Raw genomic sequence first — 17,174 nt, 5'->3', positions numbered from 1 at the left:
TGCAATAATTTGTTTGTAAAATAGTAAATTCCTTTTTATAAATAAACAAACTAAGATAATTTATTTATTGGTAATTTTACTCCTACGATTTAAAAAAGTACTTTTAGGTACTTATTTTTACATAAATACAAGACGCGCTAGTAAAAAGTGGCAAAGTTGTCTTACTTTTTTTGGAATCGAATTAAGAGGAAGAGGAGGAAAGACATTTATTCCATAAAACACACATACACAGGACAATAAGATAAAAGAAATAAGATAATTAGAACAACAAAACAAATAAATTATGTACAGATTAAAAAAAAACAAAACGGAGAAAAGAATACACACTTGGGTCCAGCAATGTGTGCCGTAGGGAAAAGGCCCTGTCTCAGCATATTGTTGCAATTGCAATTACGATTTCCAGTTTAAATATGACCGGCACCGTGAATAATGCATGCATATTGCATACATAATAACGATATCAAATTTGTCATGACACACATTTATGATCAAGATGAAATTTAATAGAGCTTAAAATATTTGATAATGGAATGCAATAAATCTGATCGGTAACTAGCTTCTTACACTTCCCCAAATGGTTTAATGCATAACAGCGATGGGATAGCTAAATAAATGAACCTGTAGCTACCATTTCTTATTATTAGCACAGAATAAATAATAGTAAGGTACAGAAGACTCACTCTCTAACAAAACGCGTCTGTTACGATCAGGACAGATATGACCGCTAGGTGGCAACAGCGCCACGGGCGGCTTATGGCTTTCCCCAAAATTGGTGTGGAACGGATGTACTTTTAGCTACCTGTAGCAAAGCGACGAAATCGCGGAGTGAGCCACGCCTGTTATTAGCCAGAAATGTTGAGAAATGAAAAAGTCACTGTTGACAGCTGACAGATCATATCCAGAACAAATTGATAACAAGAAATTACTATCTGAATAGGCCTCCGTGTGTGATAGCGTTAAGATAAATGCGCCAGCGCATTTGTTTAAACTATAGTAGACGCAAACCAAACTGACGGCCGGGGTCATATCTGTATCTCTCTCACCCCACCTACGATCACACGAGTGTGAATGAGAAGTTTTACGGCCCCGGTCGTCAGTTTGGTTTACGTCTACTATAGTGCAAGTGGGTAGAGGAACGTGCAGATTAGTGAAACCCACGCGAGAAGATGCATCTAGCGTGCATAATTTATCTTATGCACTACAAACAAATTGCACTTTTTAGCCCGGTTAAGCAGAGCTCTTTAATCAGGTTGCTAAGTGAAATTTGTTTGTTGCGGCTTACCTATACTTAAACAATGCAAGTGTTATTTATAAGAATGATGTTAATTTTGTGCGCAATTTCAGCAAAAAATAATTTGCTTACTATAATATAGGTATGTTATGTAGTTGTAGGTAAGAAACACACGGGCTTAATATAAACTTAAAATAAAATAAAAAAATCACAAAATTGTTTGTTAACATTATTATTGCTTTTAAACCTCGATTTTAAATTATCTTACCAAGTTAAATTATTAATAAAAATTACATTCGTTTATATTATGTAGGTAGCTATTTAGGATATTTTAAAACAATCAATTGACCTAAACTTTATATCATAAGATTTTTTTAAAACTAACCTACCCACCGTCTTTCGCGTAGCCAAGTTGACAATCGTTGAAAGAAAACTCCAAACAAAAAGAAAAAAAATATGGGGATGACAGATGCTACGAAAATTCAAGTATATTCAAGTTTCAATTGGCGTTTTCTCACGATTGTCATGTTGCCTAGGGCCCCAGAAGTCATATGGAAAATAACAACACAACCTTTACTCCTAAACATTAGTCATTGTTTCTCATACACAATCATTATCCGACTGAGATCATCTTACGATAATTAAATCCAGCGACACCGGACACGTATATGACCGTTATATGACCAGTAGCAACTGTGCTACTGTTATAAAACAGGTTGAGTCCCACAAGGTATAATAGGGCTTCGAGATTTCTAGAGTCAGTCTAAGCTAACTCTGCACTGTAAACGTCATATTGAAATACAAACTGTGCTACTTCCACTCTATGTCCTTTGATAAGTCGGTGCAGAGTAAAGATTCATAAAGTGGGATGCATTTTCTACAACCAGTAGACTCAATACCTACAAGATTTGATTGATATAGTTTGTCTTTATAGAGACCCCAGCGACCCTTGGTGAGCTGACGCAAAAAAAATTATAAGAAAGTTAGGTCAACGCCTCCGAGAAAAAAGCGGCCACCCCAGGTACGCGCCGCATATTTAGTCCAGCATATTTCGCTGGCTGTTCAAAGAGGCAACGCCAGCAGCGTGCTAGGCACTTATCCGGGTACATATCGACCCTAGTCTGTAAATTTGTAAATTTCTATAAAATTAAACTATCACTAGGTTTCTTATTTATTATATATTTATAAGATCATAGAATATCTAATGTTGTTCATAAAGAAAAACCTTGCCAAATTGCAAAATGTAACTAATCATAGTAACAAATTACAGAGTCTGCGAAGATGACATCAACATTAATATAATAGGTATGTTTGGTAATCTCATAACATAAACCCCAGGCGCTCATTACGTGCATAACGTGCAATTGAAATCCTAGTCATTTAGAGTTAAATTATGTCAACTAGGAAAACAAATTCCTAACGATTTGCCTGAGTTTTGCAATTGTTTGCGCGTTTGGCGTTGAGTTACGTAATATGACTATTACTCACTTTGCTTCGGTTTAGTGATGATTCATGGATATTGCATCGATTGGCTGAATGGATAATGGATTTTTAACCCTTTTCCAAGCCGCACCAATCTACAAGGTTTTCCCGAAAAATCCAAATATATTCCAAATAATCCAGCTTTGATGATTCATTTGAAGACAAGTCAAATTTCCCGAAAGTGCAATCTAATTTGAATCTTAAATCGGAATGCTAAAGTTCTAGTGGCGCGTATGTGGTCGATAAATCGTATTATGCCTGGAAAAGGGGTAAAAGATAAAAACTTAAAAAATACTTTGTTCGGTGTGACAACATTAGTAGAAGCCAAACAAAACACGATGTATGGAAAAGACACGTGACTTTTCGTTGCATTTGTCATTCCGATACATTTTAACTTTTCGATTGGCGTTGTTGACTAAATTGTCAAGTTGGCTACGGTCCCTGGGGGCCTAACCAAGATTTAAATATTTAATCCTAGTTTGTTAGTTTGTTGACTAAATTGTCATCTTGGCTACGGTCCCTGGGGGCCTAACCAAGATTTATATATTTTATTTTAAATATTTAATCCTCGTTTGTTACCTATTTACTCTCGTAAATACTTACTCCTTTAGCTTATAAAGATACGACCATAAGTTCACAACTTGAAAGCTCATTATCGTGAAGCAGATTTCATCAGCCACCATAATAGGTATCATTACACATATTATATAAACAATCTTCTTACACGTATATCCCGTCAAATATGTATTTAACATGTACATACTAAACCGGCATTTTCTCCTAACTATGCGCGAAAGTTACAAGTGAAAATTTAAGAGCAGTTTCTAGATACTGGACTGCGTTCTTGTCCATAATGCTACGTAAATAGATTAGGTTTTCTTGAAGAAATCTTGTTCTTGTAGACTTATCTGACAAGTTTGAGTGCATTGTGAAACTTAGACTCAGGATCCGACTACAAGAAGCTGTTGCTATAAGTTAAGTACCACATGTCTTAGGCACATCCACGGCGGCACATCCTAAAAATTCGGAATCTCTCGTAAGAGCCATTGAGCTATTTTTAGGGCGAAAATGTGTAGTCAAAACGGCCGGCAAAATCAGGTTTTCTTAATCCGAATCAGACCTTACGTCGGAACCTGAAAATTTAAAGTAATTATCCTATTTTTAGGGCACTGGGCTCAAATTCAAAGAGATTTATTCAGTAACCATAGAGATTCGTAGATATACATCATTTAAGATCGTGTTCCATTTCTAACTCAGTACATGTACCTAGAGTCAGACCGTGAAAAGTCTGCAGCGATTTTGATAGCCCACACTTCTATGAAATTATGACGTATAAATAACACTTACACTGCGTGGGCTATCAAATCCGCTGCAGACTTTTCTTGGTGCGACTCTACTTACATATTTCTTGTACATTTTATATGAAGATCTTATTAATTATATATTTGTTGGGTTGGAACTGACGATTGGTTTCAATAGTTTCTCTATTCGGTGATAAAAATCGCATGACGTTTGACTTGTATGAGTATTGTGTCATATTTTTTATTAACCTATTTAAATTGTCATAACTTTGTAGGTATACATTTGTGTTTAACGTTTCCGTGAACGACAACAATGAAGTATACACAATGTAAAAACAAAACACTAACTTCAAAGTAACTACATACATTTGTTATCTGTGCCCTTTCGCACGTTCTTGACATCGCCATAGACAACAAATGACATCACCTTCGCCAGACCGAATAGGAAGCTCGCTGCAACCTGTCTATGGCTATGGGTGCGGCTTGCAGGCCAATTCAAGTTTTAGTTATTCGATTTCTATCCGATATGATACTGACAGATCAGTATCATAACGGAAATCAAATAACTAAAACTCGAATTGGCGTGTTGAAGTTGTATATCATTAAACCTTTTCGGTGAGACGAGTCGCTTTAGAAAACATATATTGAGCTACCGCAGTTGACAAGTTACTTATTGGGAGACCGATCAAGATCTGATAGGCCCAGATTGGCAGAAAGTTCCCTAAGATAGGATTTAGAAAGTATAGTTTTATAGCTCCCTTAACTTTTGACTTCGACCATTTAACAACATACTACATAAAACGATAAATTGTGACGTCCCACGGTCAAAGGTACCTTATGGCGGGTATGGAGTTATGCATACCCCAGTAATCTACAATAAATAAGCTATCGATAACACAAAAGATCAACCTTCTAGGTTGCGTAGTTACAGAGATATGATTTTTTGAAAATAATGTTGTGAAATGAGCAACTTTACGATAGAGAAGTTTTAAGTTTAGCCGCCTAAAAAACTATGTTCCTGAAGTAAGTTACATAGTTGACTACAAATAATAATGCCTTATATATCTGAGATTAAAAAAATATTGCGACTTGTTCTGTAATGCAAATAGAAACTTTTGATATCGACTGATTTATGTGTATACTAACCAATCTCTTGAAAATAAAGTTTTATTTCATTTTCACGATTGATTGCAATGAGCTCTCAAGATTTAAATTTTATCTATTAGAAAACGACACTGACAGACAGTTTAAGCAAAAAACAATACCGATTTAGAGGTGAAAATGTATTTTCTGACTTTTTCATATAAAATCACAAAATTGAATATTTTTACTTTTAATGTGACACACAATCAATTTTTCTGAGCACATATGAAAGAAATTCTGTCATTCAAATGAAATAAATCCTAAAACCCCAACTAAATACTATATTTAACCCCTTATGCCACTTTAAACTTACATAACAATAACAGTATTTGCTCCATACATTTACGAAAAGGTACCTTATGGAAATAAATTTAATAATACATCACTACAAAATATCAATCATATTATAGTTTATCTTTTATGAATAGAAAATATTTATTTACATTAAACTGCCCCCAATTTAATTAGTTCTTCGTCATAATAATCTTAAAAAAGACCAATAATTTGTATGTAATGAAAAGGTACCTTGTGGTCAAGTTACATGATGAGGCATGATGATGATGGAACAGTTAGGATAAACTAATAATATTTTGGGGTTAAGATGGTATAAATCGTCTATTTCTTGTCAATAATATATTTCGGTTGCTATTGAAGATAAGCGGCATTGAGGTTCAATGACCTCAGATATTCCATAAGGTATTGGCATTTTTCAGCAAACCAATGGCTGATTTACTGCATGCGACCAAACCAAATGAAGATTATTCTAGTTAAGAAAGACTTGACGAGAGTAACTTTGGTATAATAGCAGTCTACTTGGATTTGTGATGTCGGTCTATGTACGGTTATAATATTTGCGAGGCGCCCCAACCAGAACTGAAATTATCAAATTAGTTTTGCAGAATGCTAATATAGTTCTCTACCAAACTTCTTTTCCCGTATTGACTAGTTTTTTTGGGAATTTTCAATCTTTTTTCCATAAGGTACCTTTTCTACTAAACTCTGAGACGACATTACTAGGCTTATAACTAACTTATAACAAAAATAAAAACAGGTAAACAAACGTTAGGCATTAAGGTTTCAGATCACACAATAAAAAAAAATTGAGCATTTTTTCACCTCTTTACAAAACATTTAATATCTCCGAAACTAGAAACCCTCATAAGGTACCTTTTCCCGTGGAACGTCACAATTAATTAATAAATGATATAATATATCACTTTAAACTTTCGCGTTTCGTACACATATTTAATTACACGAACGGGTCTACCGCGATATGATTTCATTGTTGAGCTGGTGCAACTCAGCTGTAACGTCGGAATTTAAGGTGAAAACAATGAAATCATATCGCGGTAGAGCCGTTCGCGTAATTAAATATATTAATAAAATGATGTCACTCCTTAAATAAGGAGGTAATTGCATGAAACAAATGAAAGTGGCTATAAGTTCTTATTGTGTTCATATTTAATTACTTCTCATCTTCATTTTATTTGTTCCGTTTCACATTTCATCCGGTTAACTGGCGTGAAAGATATTGTAGACGATTTCAACGTTTACTTTTGTTTTAGTTTTATGAGCAAAGTGAGAAACTTCTCACTACATTCCAATATGTGGTCTGCAATTTTATTGATTTATTTTTTGTGTTTTTAACTGGATAAGTCAATAAATTTAATAGCAGTTTTCTTAAACAACATTTTCTCGAGACGCGTTCCAAAGGTGTGGTCGCTTCGAACAACTTTGTCCATCAAAAAGAAAGCGATGATATATTGACTTAAACGAGGGACACGCTGTATGCCGGTTTACGCAAGATTACATTTGTTTCTTATGTAATTGGTAAATACGTATTCTTGTTCGTATGCTTTTTAGTGTCTTTTTAAAATTTATCGAACATAAATAAAAATTATGCTATTCTATTACCATTACCATACTCAAATGTCATTACGGCTATGTAGATATACATAATTAAAACACATAATGAGTAAGTATAATTAGTTTACTTAATAGACAGAAATATAAAACAGAGACGTCATACACCATACGACATCTTCTAAGTACCTACTACCTAAGTACTTACCTCTAAATTATCCGATTTTTTCAAAATGTTTCATCATTCGCTTCCTCGGATATCAAACGCGGGTCTTAGCACGAGGAATAAAGAACAATAAAATGTTGCTTCCCAAAGAAATACCTAATTTAATATTCGGTTCAATTCAATTGTTTGTCTAAAAAAGTATTGAGCCAAGCCAACGGACGCCGGCGCTTCTTTCATCTGAATTAATCTGAAAGCGGCCACCAAATATAAATACTTACATTATTCTTTACTTAACAATGTGAAATTGTTTTTGTGAGAATAATAATATTAGCATAACTTCTCATGAAGTCGTAATAAAAGTGAATGGCCTCGTAATTACAGTAATAACTTCGTTTTTATTTTACCATGAAAACTGTGACTCATTTTATTCACGTCCACTGTGGACTAAATACTCTAAATAGTGTGGACTGTGGTGTGGTTAACTGCCAATTATGTTTATATTATGTTTGTTAACTAATTCAAAATGTTAAATTAACTTACTGATAAATAAAAAGGTTATTAACTTGTCTGGTGATTGGATATTGGTTTTAATCAACAAACATAATATAAGAAATAATCAAACGCTATTTCTCATCTCATAGGCCTTTCAGTCTATTGCAGACTATACAAACAGTCTCAGGCTATGGCTAAGCAATAATTGAACATAATAATCGTCACGTGAAATAATAACGGTCTTGCGTTATTTGCGCAGATATGTTTACCAGGTGCCTTAATAAAATTGGAGATCCGACAAATATATCGCCACCATAGTTAAAAACTCTAAAACTCTATAACATTTCCTCCATGCAATATGTTGTCAAAAAAACAAAGACTTCCCAAGTCATAGAATTTTAAAGAGCAGTAAAACGCTTTGCCCTTAAGTTACTAACTCGCGGGAAAAGGTTGGGAACTGCTGCATTAATTGTGTGAGAACTTAAATCAAAAATGCATCAAGATTTCAAAGCATTCAAACTGTATCATATTATTCATATTCGTGTACACAAACGGGCATAACCACCGTCATTACGAACCTGAACTCGTAAATTTAGGTAAATGAAAGACAGTAATTACTGACAGGTAAAGTTACCCGAGGCGGTAATCTGGAAGAGTGTTGCCGTTGGTTGCGCAAACGCAGGTGTCGAGTGGGGCGCTAATGTAACGTGACCTCTAGATCCATAGCATTATTTTCAAAGCAAATTTTTATCAAGCACTATTATATACTCTCTCTCTTTGGTCGGTCCCTCATGTCTGAGGATCGTGGTCAGTATCAGGGTTGTATCTGGAGCCGATGATCTGTCTCGACCCATACAACCATTTCCAGTCGCCGTTACGACGCGGTGTTGACACATCTTGTGTCGACACCGTCTGTTTCGGTCACAATTCCAGTCGCAGAGTCGTCGCCGTGTCGACACAGTTACCAGAAATGGGGAAGGGTCGACACATGACACAAAGTGACATAAAGTGTGGTCGCCGTGTGCACACATTGTTTCGGGTTTGCGACTACTTTATGCCAAAATCATTCGTTCATTCGTTCATTTTGTTCCTGTCAAATGGAAACTGTCAGATGGAAAAATACTTAAATAAAAATAAGTGACATTAATACGCCATCTCTAAAACGGATTACAAGACGTAATTATATATTGTTTGCATTTATATTGCAATAGGACTTAAATTATTATGGGGAATTAAACTGCTCGAGTGATTTGATAAACTAAGTGTAATATAATCAACGCGCCACCACATTGTTTTAGTTTAGCCGGAAATGAAATTGTTTACTTCTCAGTGCCTATGTTCATAACTATATTATTTGAAGCATTTTTAGTACTTCGATGCGTATACTATACTTAAATAACAGAAATAACGCTTTACATACTACGAAACTTGTTAATTATGATGTATAAATATGGTTTAAGGCTGAGAAATATTGCAGTCACAAAGTAGTTGCAATGTTTCGACTTTGTGTCGACTCTGTGTTGACACATGACACGCGCTGTCAAAAGTAATAACAAAGTTACTGGTATGTTACTGGATTTGCAAAATGGCTCCTTGTGTTGATTTGTTTTCAGATATTCTCAAAGTGTAAAAATTCCGTGGTCAGAGATGGGCATTAATCGATTAACTGTTTATTCGACTAATTAATGGAATAAAAAAAGTTAATTCTCAAATTTTAATCGCGATTAGTTTAGTCGACCTAACATAGATTGAAATTGAATTAATCTGAATATTAATCGAATAAATTATCGATTAAATCTCGATTGAAAGTTGACAGGGGGCCATTTTTGTACGTAAAAATAATAGAAATGTCTTGCATGCAGATGGTAGCAAAACACTTTGTCATAAAAGTCGAGATGGGTGTCGATATAAAGGTTTTAGGGAGTGCCGATTTCGAAAATAATGACCATTTTGGAATCCGAAATGGCGGCCATGCACTGTGTCATAAAAGTCGTCATGGATGTCGTTTTATACGTTTTAGGGGGCCCCAATTTTGAAAATGATGACCATTTTGGAATCCAAAATGGCGGCCATGCACTATGCCATAAAAGTCGTCATGGGTGTCGTTTTATAGGTTTTAGGGGGCGCAGATTTCGAAAATGATGACCATTTTGGATTCCAAGATGGCGGCCATGCACTATGTCATAAAAGTCGTCATGGATGTCGTTTTATAGGTTTTAGGGGGCCCCGATTTATAAAATGATGACCATTTTGAAATCCAAAATGGCGGCCATGCACTATGCCATAAAAGTCGTCATGGGTGTCGTTTTATAGGTTTTAGGGGGCGCAGATTTCGAAAATGATGACCATTTTGGATTCCAAGATGGCGGCCTTGCACTATGTCATAAAAGTCGTCATGGATGTCGTTTTATAGGTTTTAGGGGGCGCAGATTTCGAAAATGATGACCATTTTGAAATCCAAAATGGCGGCCATGCACTATGTCATAAAAGTCGTCATGGGTGTCGTTTTATAGGTTTTGGGGGGCGCAGATTTAGAAAATGATAACCATTTTGGATTCCACTTTTATGACAAAATACGTAGCCGCCATCTTGGATTATAAAATGATCATCGTTTTCGAATTCTGCACTCCCTAAAACCTATAAAACGACATCCATGACGACTTTTATGACATAGTGCATGGCCGCCATCTTGGAATCCAAAACATCCGTGACGACGCAAGTTATCTTTATTTTCAGATCTAACAAATTGCTACAGAATACAAAGGACAAAAAAGAAGCGAGGAGGTAATGAAACAAGCAAAAATACAGATGATTCCTCGACGCAATTGGTGATTCTTAAATTGTGTCCAGTTTTTTTTTGTCATAAAAATTTTTTATTTCACATATTACTCTCACAAGTTCCGTGACATTTCGACCTTGTAATTTTTTAAGTAAATGTTTTTGTTTATCTATGAGGATCTCACTAGAATAGTATAATCAAGGTATGTTTATATTTGATGAATGAAATAGTAACGCAAAAAAAAAATATATTTGTGTCTTATATTATATTCCTGCCGAAGACTTTTATTTTACCTTTTCCTTCTACACAAGTTTGGCCAAGTAATAAGAATTTAGGGCTCTCAATTTTATTTTGACTTCTACAACAGTAAAGCTACGAGGCCATGTTTGGTATCGTTTTCGTATAAATTCGCAGTACCAAATTTAGTTAAGGTATCACATTGACACCATTCCGAAGTAAAAACATATAAACTTATTAAAATACTTTCTTTTAAACTCCTCTTCACGCTTAAACTGCTGAACAGTTTTAATTTAAATTTGGTACACATATATTTTGAGTCCCGAGACAGGATATAATAAGTTATCTCAAAAATCATCCTTTAAAGGTGTGAAATGAGGTATGAGGTGTAGGGGAGAATTCAGAATTGACTTCTTGAAGTTAATACTGTTTAAGTTTAGGTTTGAAGTCGTGTTTTTTCATCATTTTTAACTAAATCAAAGATGTAGACCATCCCAAATTTCATATAAATCGGTTCAGCGGTTATTGATTTCCCGTACAAATTTCCACGCCACTTTTCACACCTTCAAAAGATGATTTTGGTTATAAGATCTATCCTATGTCCTGTTCCGGGACGCAAACTATTTCTATACCAAATTTCAACGAAATCGGTTCAGCGGTTAAGCGTCAAGAAGAGTTTCAAAAAACCGGCCAAGTGCGAGTCGGACTCGCGTATTAAGGGTTCCGTACATTAAGTCCGACTCGCGCTTGACTGCACATTTCTAATAGGTTTTCCTGTCGTCTATAGGTAAAGAACTATTTTGTGTATTCAGACGGACATACATACAGACGCACGAGTGATCCTATAAAGGTTCCGTTTTTTCCTTTTGAGGTACGGAACCCTAAAAAGATTTATTTTTATTTTGTGGAATGGTGTCAATGTGATATCTTAAATGGATTCAGCACCCCAGATTTATACGAAAACGATACCAAACACGGCCTAGCACCTTCACTGATATAGATATATCAAGATAAAATTGAGAGCCCTAAATAAACTTTCAAGAGCGGATATCTCAAAAACTATTCAACATATCGAAAAAATTGACTGAATAAACTTGTAACAAATTAAATTAACTTTCATTTTGTATAAGTGGCCATGTCGCTGAGATGCATAGTTTCCGAGATATAATCGAAAAACGGGAAAATGGGACCTTCAAAGCCCCCTCTCTCCCCCCCGCTCAAGGGCTACGGACGGGGACTTTTGATATGTTCACCTCCTAACTTGTCAAACCGAGTTACGGAGTCAAAAATTGTGTTCCGAGCATTTCCCTCTACAACTTTTAGAGCATTCGTTGCCTGACCTAAGTAGCTTATTGAATTTCTTTAAAAACTTTTCTGTAAAAGGTGACGGGTGTTGGGTGTTTATATGGTTTCGGTCGATTATTATCATTTGCATTGCCCATGATGACTTACTAGAATTACGAGCACACGAGACACTAATAGTAGTTTGACAAACCTTGGTTTTCAAGAGGTATTTTATATTGACATTTGCTGTCACAAATTTGCTGTCAGATTTAGTCGCAAACCGCACGCAAAGTGCACACAAATGTGTCGACACCTTGTTACGGAAAAGTGTAGACACGGCGACGACACTTTGTTTCGAAACAATTCTAGACACATTGTGTGGACTCTGTTACGACACATCTGACATTTAGTTACCACTTTGTGATTCTGCGACTGGAATGGTTATATGGGTCCAGCTCCACCGGTTTCTGTCCAACGCGTCTCTGACGACCGTATAGAAAGCAGAGGATGACGAGTCAACTTGATCGGTCCATCTTATTGGTGAACGACCGCGTGATCTTCTGCCTTCGGTGTTTCCAATCACAATCAGATACTATACTAAGCAATGTATATTCGGGGGAAATAGAAAATAACATAAAAAATAGTTTAGTAGGTATACCTATAGGCTAGCACATTTTTATTGGTGAATTCTCAATGTAACTTCACTGTAAATTCTTTCATTTTTCCTTTACAAAAAAAATGTTTAGGCAGGTACTTATACAATTATTTCTATTATTGGAGAGTGCTATTTAATACTACATAGTTTACTTGAAGCCCCGAGTCGCCTGAACTTAATAAAGGGATTGGAATAGCTCCCCTTGTCCTAATCGCTTCGAATTATAGGGCCCATCCGGCTTGGTTAGAAAGCTGGCCATTAACATACCTAGTCTTACCTTACCTTGCCACGCAATGGAGATTGTACGACAAAAAACGCAAGTGAATTGTGTTTGAATCGTTGCGTGATGAGTGATGACTTGACTAATTGAATTAAAATATTATTGGGCGCCAGGTGTATACATTATGAAGTTATGACACAACAATGATTGGAGGAATTATCACTTTTATGTAGTGTTGTGACTGTTGTATTCCTGGTGGTGAGGAAAATTACCTACCAGAGCGATTTCTTCTTCTTTTCTTCAGATTTATGAATTTATTTGAATGCTAAAAGAAAATGTTTACTGAAATATCCATTTAGGTATACAGTAGAGTCCGGTTAGTACGACTTCGCATATAACAACCAACCGTTTATAGCGACGTAAGTATAGGCACTTGTTTGGTTTAAGTATGAGCTATGAAAGTACAACCGTTTAGTACGACGTAACGTAATATAAGCGGTCCCTTAAGCGTCGTTATAACCGGACTCTCCTATTTATTTAATACATCTACCATAATTACAATGCATATCTGCCCACATTTAATTTATAAACACGTAGTACCGTTGATATCTCCAATTTCTCATAAAACCATTCTAAATGATCTCCCATTAGAACAGTTTGATGGTGTGCCGGTAACTTAAACTAGTAGTTTATAGTTAATACCGGTTTAAATAGTAACCTTACAATTAGTTAGTTAGTACCGGAAGCGCCTGGCACTGATAAATGTTGCCAGTTTTCTCTTAAAGTCTTGTGGCCTTTCTTAAGCTTCTTATTAATGGTAAACCGGTTATTGTTATACCTGCACGTATCTAATGACTTCCTGCGATAACTTTGGATCAAAATTTTACGGTTTATCATATCAAAGATTATTATTACTTCGTCCATTGACCTACCCTAATTTTATTGCAGTTCTTTTTCTAAAAATAGCGATCTGGTTTATCTATATTAGATGGTCAAGCAAATCTTGTCAATAGAAAAATGCGCGATTCAAATTTTCTATGAGACGATACCCCTTCTCGCCTACATTTTTCATATTTGCCGCCTTTTTCTACTGACAAGATCTGCTTACCAACTTTATATAAATGTTTCAATGCGTTTGATTTCGATTGAAACCTTATTTGAGTCCAAGTCCCAATCCCAATAAGGGCATTAAATTTTTATAATGAATACCTTTTTATTATTTGTTCTTGAGCCAATCTATTGTTACCTATATTGCAGTTTATTGTAGATATTTACGAGTATATGAATATCTACCATACAATTTAAATAAATAAAATACTTATAGGTAAAACATATTTTAAAAATAGTGCTATGTGAAAAGCGTTGATCGTTTAGAGAATCCATTATTTAACAACTTTTCTGCTACCGCGCTTTTTACTAACGAAACATTAGCCATTCATCTCTAGCTACTAGTGTTCCGAACAAATATTGACATGTCAAAGAAAAATAAAAGCTGTTCACACAACCACCGATAATGGGGTCGACACACCAGCTGTTGAAACCGGAATGTGTCGAGGTGAGAGGCCCGCCGCCCGAGGCACACTTAAAACGCTTGACATGCGCGGGTGGTTCGTGAAAATTGAAATATGTACTTTCTACACCCAATATTTTATTGCATCCTCGCAGGTCAATATGTCTGGGCCGTATGGTGCGTTATATGCACAGAAAACTTGACTAAAGTAACAAATCGTTGATGGAAAACGCCGATAGAAAGTGAAGAAATGTATGGAAGTTATCACGTGATTTTTCGTTGCATCTGTCCTCCTGATACATTTTTTTGTTTTCGATCGGCGTGAGTCGATGTACGATTGTCATATTGGATAGGCATAGGCATGGTCTGTGATTCAGGGTACATAACTGAGGTAAAACGATCATACAGTAAACGTTGTAAAGAAAAAGTAGCAAAGTGCAAAAAATAATAACCTAATAATTCGAGTTATCCGCTCAATCAAGATTTCTATTTGTAATTATTGTAATTACTTAATTCTTTTATGATTATTTAATTAAGATGTTATTGCCTACTATTTGCTTTTCTGTTTACAATAAAGTCTCAACAACATAATTTAAAACATCAAACATCAATAAAGTGGTTAGTTTTTTGTTACCTATACTTATACTAATGTTATATTTTGTTTTGATTTCAGGTATGTTCATCCAATATTCATCCAGTCAAGTCATTCAACCTAAATACTTCTCTCTTCTCATCTCAATAGACACAACCTTTTTAACCCTTTCCAATCTGGGTTCCGCCCCGGGCATAGCACCACCACTGCTCTTGTTAAAGTCACCGACGACATTCGCTTTAATATAGAAAATAAATAGAAAATAACAAGATCACCGTTTTGGTTCTCTTAGACTTTAGCAGCGCGTTCAATACAGTTGATTTCGACATTCTTCTAGCCTTTTTAAATCTTTTTAATGTTGCACCCACTTCATTGTCCTGGTTTCGCAGCTACCTCTTTGGGAGGCGTCAGAGGGTTCGAGTTGATGATAATCTTTCTGATTGGTGTGAACTTTCTTCTGGCGTCCCCCAGGGGGGTATTCTCTCTCCATTGCTTTTCTCCATTTTTATAAATAACATTACAAAGTCATTAAAATCTTCTTACCACCTTTACGCAGACGATCTGCAAATTTATTCAGCTGCCAACCTTGATGATTTCGATTCCCTCGTAAACCAAATTAACGCCGATTTAGATTCCGTCTGTTTGTGGGCTTCATCTTTCGGTTTAAAAGTCAACGCCATGAAGTCGCAAGCGATCGTTTTGGGAAGTCCACATTACATCTCCATACTGTCTGAGCAGGTGGCACCTAGAATTTTCTTTGATGGTATACCAATTCCTTTCTCACCCACTGTTAAAAATCTAGGGGTCACCATGGATCAGACACTTTCCTGGGCGCCTCATGTCACTGAATTGAGCAAAAAGCTGTTTGGATCTCTCCATTCTTTAAGGCGCCTTCAGAACTTTCTTCCACTTGATACCAAAGCCATGCTGGCTCGGTCACTGTTACTGCCTTTACTCGACTACGGCGACGCTGTGAATCTGGACATGACAGAAGAACTCCTGAACAAGTTAGAGCGCTTACAGAATGTCTGTATAAGATTCATTTTCGGCCTACGGAAGTACGATCATGTGTCTTACTACCGTCAAAAACTCAATTGGCTTCCAATCCGCCGCCGTAGAGATCTTCACACTCTTTCTCTTCTCTTTAATGTTCTTTTTACACCTTCTTCTCCTTTATACCTCTCTCAAAAATTTCAATTTCTGGCTGAAGGCAGTGGCCACCGTCTGCGTTCGAGCGCGAATTTATCACTTGCCATCCCTCCTCACAAATCTCGAGGATACAACAAGTCCTTCGCAGTGCGTCCAGTGAAGCTGTGGAATGAGCTGCCTGTTTCGGTCAGGCAGGCACAATCGGTTGCGTCGTTCAAGGAGAGGTTAAAGAAACTATGGTTATCTGATCTGACTGATTAATTTGTCTATATTTCTATTGTATAGTTGCTTTATATCGTTCTAATTCTTTCCAATTTTTAGTGTATTTTCCCCATTCCTTTTTGTGTAATATATGTATGTTTATCCTATAAATTTTGTATGTATTTATATCCTTTATCTTTCTGGTACCTTGTTGTACATTTTGCTGCATTTGTCACCCTCTTTTCACTTTCTCCTCTCATCTACTCAAAGGTTAACTGGAAGAGATCCCTCAAAGGGATAAGTTCGCCTTTGTACTTCTTACTAATTGTATGTTATTTTTGATATGTCTTTTTGTACAATAAAGAGTTTACTACTACTACTAAATACCAAGATTAATTGGTAAAGTAATCAGCAAAAGCTATCTGTATTTTCCATTAGTTCCTATTCACATTTCCTTACAAGCCTAGTTCGCTTTTTGGACCAGCAAAGCATCAAAAAGTTCTAAGTTCTAAGTTAAAGGAGCTATACCTAATTATAGACCGCTGGATTTAACTACATTCCTAAAACAGATAATTCCAATTCCGGCTGAGGCTGACTGTGTAACTAGTTCTGACAAAAGAACGCTCGTTTTTTTCTTTAGTCATATAAAATGAAGTAATTAAGTTTAATCCTGTTATTCTACCTGACCTTGGTCTCATTGTAAACCTTACTAAGTTAACTTTCAGAAAAAACTGCAAGGTAACATTATTTTTAATACCCAGATCCCTTTCCTATAAACCTTGACTGCATTAAACGTGTTGGCTTAAACACTCCAGTGTACTTAACTAGTACGAAATAAAAAGGGTTTTAAACTTGGTTTTAAACGACTT

The 17,174-nt window shown here is 35.8% G+C and overlaps 2 protein-coding genes across 5 annotated transcripts in view; one reads left to right on the top strand and one right to left on the bottom strand.

Annotated features, from left to right (window-relative positions):
- LOC134794155 (uncharacterized) overlaps positions 1–17,174 on the top strand; it is a 137,323-nt gene that overhangs the window by 96,209 nt on the left and 23,940 nt on the right. The window lies entirely within an intron of this gene.
- Positions 5,422–17,174, bottom strand: part of LOC134794194 (max dimerization protein 1-like) — a 621,339-nt gene continuing 609,586 nt past the window's right edge. Inside the window, exon 8 of the transcript XR_010144641.1 lies at positions 5,422–5,436. The gene's annotated coding sequence lies outside the window, so the exon portion shown is untranslated. The remainder of the gene's footprint in view (positions 5,437–17,174) is intronic.

The sequence above is a fragment of the Cydia splendana genome, chromosome 10 (genome assembly GCF_910591565.1).
Source record: "Cydia splendana chromosome 10, ilCydSple1.2, whole genome shotgun sequence".
Classification (NCBI taxonomy): Eukaryota; Metazoa; Arthropoda; class Insecta; order Lepidoptera; family Tortricidae; genus Cydia; species Cydia splendana.
This window is presented reverse-complemented; position numbering and strand designations above follow the sequence as displayed.